Source organism: Oncorhynchus kisutch, linkage group LG30 (assembly GCF_002021735.2).
Source record: "Oncorhynchus kisutch isolate 150728-3 linkage group LG30, Okis_V2, whole genome shotgun sequence".
NCBI classification, from domain to species: domain Eukaryota; kingdom Metazoa; phylum Chordata; class Actinopteri; order Salmoniformes; family Salmonidae; genus Oncorhynchus; species Oncorhynchus kisutch.
This window is the reverse complement of record NC_034203.2, coordinates 43,038,546-43,042,942: the sequence shown is the minus strand read 5'-3', so window position 1 is coordinate 43,042,942 and position 4,397 is coordinate 43,038,546.

Genomic DNA, 4,397 nt, shown 5'->3' with positions numbered 1-4,397 from the left:
CCTGTGAAACATTAGGGTGTTGTGAATTCTGAAGTCTTATCATTTAGTCCCCTGAAAGGCTAGAAAACAATTTGAATGCCAACATTCAACCCAAATCATTACAGCCATGTCCAATTCAACTACAGGTTCAACTGGTAACTTTTTAACTTATTATACCATTTTTTTGGTACTTACGTTACTAGACATTCTGTCAAGAATTTCAATAAATACCTCTGAAAACCCAGTTACATTCGAGACCAACCCCCTCAATTTACAAACAAGTGCAGAAGCACCACTTTTGACTGTGAATTAAAGTGCCAGATTTTAAGTAAAACAAATATTTTTTTACATTTTAAATCAATGCCACTTCATTGCATTTTGTCAATATTACAAGAGACAGGCAAAACATTTCTTTATGTAAAACTCAATTCAGACAGTGCAGTTAGCTACTACCTCAGACGATGAGCGCAAAGATGAGACAAATAAACAAATCTTAGGAGGTTGAGAGAGAGTCTTACCACAGAAGAAGAAGGTATCTGACTTATGGATGCTGGGGCCTCAGCCTCCTTATATCTGGTCGAAAGTGCCAACCAAGCAAAAGTTAATTATGGACCACCATGGTGAAGGAAATGGATTGGATGAGAGATCTCTGTGTGTCTGTGTTTCACTAGCCCCTCCCACGCCAAGGAGCATCACACTCCTTATTCTTTTACCGTTGATATGTTCTAGGCTATTCTGAGACATACATTAAGGAGCGTCAGGTAGCCTACTGCAGGAATGTCCACAAATGGCATGTCTTTTTGCGCGCAATTACACTGGTCATTCGAAACGTTTGTAAAGTATAAATAGCCCTCACTTTAGGTTATGCAAAAAATACTTAACTAATGATTAGTAAATGGTTTTATAAGGACCTATATTAAGCATCTTACGAATCATTATGACATACTGTAAAAGTTAAGTGTTTATAAATGCGTGAACAAGTAGCTTATTAACATGTACAAATGTGGGAGTAATGATTAATAAATGATGAGTAAACTAGTTATAATCCATTATAAGTGCTTTATTATAAGGTGTTATTGTAAAATGATACCCAATAATGTTATCCACTCATATTGCTGACTGCAATATTAGCTGCCTCTGCGGTAAACCGCATAGCAGCTGAGCTGCCTTCAATAAAACTGATATAACATTTATACGGAATAGTTACAATAAAGTAATTTAGCCTATTCATTAACATTTCATGTCAATTCATCCTTTACTAAAGCCTATATCCATAGGGTTGTGGCAGTAATGCTAGTCTCCGGTAAGTTTAATTAACACGTTACAATAGCATCAAATTGCTCAGGTGCCTTCCACACCTGGGTTCAAATCGAATTTGCTTGAACCTGCCTTGAGTGTCAGACGGTTTGGGTTTACACTTTTGGGACTATTCCGTTGGTTTCATTGCGTCTGGAAAGTGAAATCAAGCTAATCTAGCTTAAAAATGTGAAATGTACAATTTAAACCTCGGTCGACCTTGAGCAAGGGATTTTATCCCTAACATGCTTCAAGAGTAAAGCGCTGTGACTGACCCTCTGCTGCTGTACATACTAAACTTCTACACATGTTAATTTACATGAATAGAATACAGAGATTAAGTTTAGAACATGGTCTACTAAACTTGTATGTAAATATTAGACTGGGAAGAATTGACATTCGATCTCCCGCTATCAACAAGCGTGGCCAACGGCAATACGTTTTATTGGCATGCAAATTCAACCAACCGATCATAAACATTAGATTACTGAATTGGCATAAACACCCCTGTTACACTGCCCACTAGCCTTTTGAGTGAACAATGTGTCAGGGTGCTTAGGGATTGCGACAGTAAAAATACACATTTTCATTGTGAAATTGATAAATATGAATGATGTTGAACATGTGTTTTGAATGCTGCTGTGAATGATACTAACAACACTTGTTTAAATTGTTTCACCAAGGTATTGTCGAAGCTTCACATGTAACCCTTTCAAATGATACCAAAAGAAACCACCAATCCTGTGGCCAAAACAATTCATTTGTTTTTCCAAATTGGAGATCTGAGATTTATCCCTAAGATTTGATATACTACTGCGGTATGTAGTTGTTAAGAGATGTGTTTGTTCATGGTATAATATTTATTTTATTTTTTAAATGTTTAAGTCAATAATTTCACAGCTTTTAATATCCAGTGAATCTTTTCTGTCAAACTTCTGCAATCAGCTGTTGTTCAATAAAAGGGAGTTATTTCCAATTGGTTCAGCTAAATTAATGTGGCATTCTGTTTATGTTAGATGTCTCATCCTATCCCCTACTAGTAAACTGATAACAACATTCTCCAAACCTGTGCAACGATGTGACAATGTCACAATGTTAATCAAGTTGGAAACTCCATTGGGGGCGTTGCAGGAGACATATGTTGAGTAGGCAAGGCAAACAATCTTTACATTTCTTGGGCTATGCTATTCTCATCTCTGCATTCAAGGCTTATTGTTTAACACCTTTGAAGTGATTATCAGCCAACACTTGCACACAGCTAAGTTTGGCCACTGATGCCACACAGAGACACAACACATTTTCTTGGACTCGTTTGTGGATAGCGAGAGCCTTCGCACGTGAAGATTATTTCAATGGAGTTCATGACATGAAAGATATTTGAATGGGAAGAGATGTAGCATACTTGATATTTGACACCTGAGGGGCATGTTTCTCTAAGATAAACAGTTGGTTAGAAGCTTCCCTTAACATCAGTTTACCAAATCTTCAATTTAACCATTACAGGTGGAGGGGGATTTACAAAGATCAATGTAAAAGTAATTATATACATTTCACTCCAAGCCAGAGGGCACACCTGTACAGTAGGCCACAAAGGTCAAAACTGACTTCACAGCCAAGGGAGGACTCTCATAATGGAATGAGCAGTGTAAAGGAGTGTTAAAACGGTACCTGGACAGGAAGGAGTAAAGGTGTTCTGACGATGAATGCCCTGGACAGGAAGGGGTAAAGGTGTGCTGACGATGAATGCCCTGGACAGGAAGGAGTAAAGGTGTGCTGACGATAAATGCTGTGGACAGGAAGGGGTAAAGGTGTGCTGACGATGAATGCCCTGGACAGGAAGGGGTAAAGGTGTGCTGACGATGAATGCCCTGGACAGGAAGGAGTAAAGGTGTGCTGACGATAAATGCTGTGGACAGGAAGGGGTAAAGGTGTGCTGACGATGAATGCCCTGGACAGGAAGGGGTAAAGGTGTGCTGACGATGAATGCCCTGGACAGGAAGGAGTAAAGGTGTGCTGACGATAAATGCTGTGGACAGGAAGGGGTAAAGGTGTGCTGACGATGAATGCCCTGGACAGGAAGGGGTAAAGGTGTGCTGACGATGAATGCCCTGGACAGGAAGGGGTAAAGGTGTGCTGACGATGAATGCCCTGGACAGGAAGGGGTAAAGGTGTGCTGACGATGAATGCTGTGGACAGGAAGGGGTAAAGGTGTGCTGACGATGAATGCCCTGGACAGGAAGGAGTAAAGGTGTGCTGACGATGAATGCTGTGGACAGGAAGGGGTAAAGGTGTGCTGACGATGAATGCTGTGGACTGGAAGGGGTGAAGGTGTGCTGACGATGAATGCCCTGGACAGGAAGGAGTAAAGGTGTGCTGACGATGAATGCTGTGGACCAAAGCCCTCGACAGGAAGGGGAAAGGTGGATACCTAGTCAGCTGTATAACTGAATGCATTCAACTGAAATGTGTCTTCCGCATAAAAAAAGAAAGCAGAATTAAATCGGAGAGATGCTGGGGAAGGGGGGCTGCCTTAATCTACATCCATGTCATCGGCGCCCGGGGAAACAGTGGGTTAACTGCCTTGCTCAGGGGAAGAACAACAGATTTTGACCTTGTCAGCTCAGGATTCGATCCACCTGACTGGAGAGCTGCTGTGCACATGCTTTATTAAACCAGTCCCAGCATCAACACACCTGGCTCATCTAAATGAAAACTATGAGCTGTGATCAACCCACTATCACAGATTATTGTGAAAAACATCAAAATTATTTATTGGAAATTCGTTTTTTTTGTGTGTGTACAGTACACTAATATACAGTGCATTTCAATCAGATAAAGACAGTAGGTTACTTAAGACAGAAACAATAGGAGGGTGGTGGTCAGGACGGATAACGCAAAGGACTAGCAAACCAAATGTTGCGTGTTAGAATCACATCATTGACAACTTTAGCTAATTAGCAACTGTGCAACTACTTACTAATTAGCTAGCATGTTAACTAAACCCTAACCTTAACATGCTAGCAAATGGTTATTTTAGCCTAGCTAACGTTAGCCACTTAGTTGACCTAGCTTATTTTAGCCTAGTTAACGTTAGCCACAGAGTTGACCTAGCTTATTTTAGC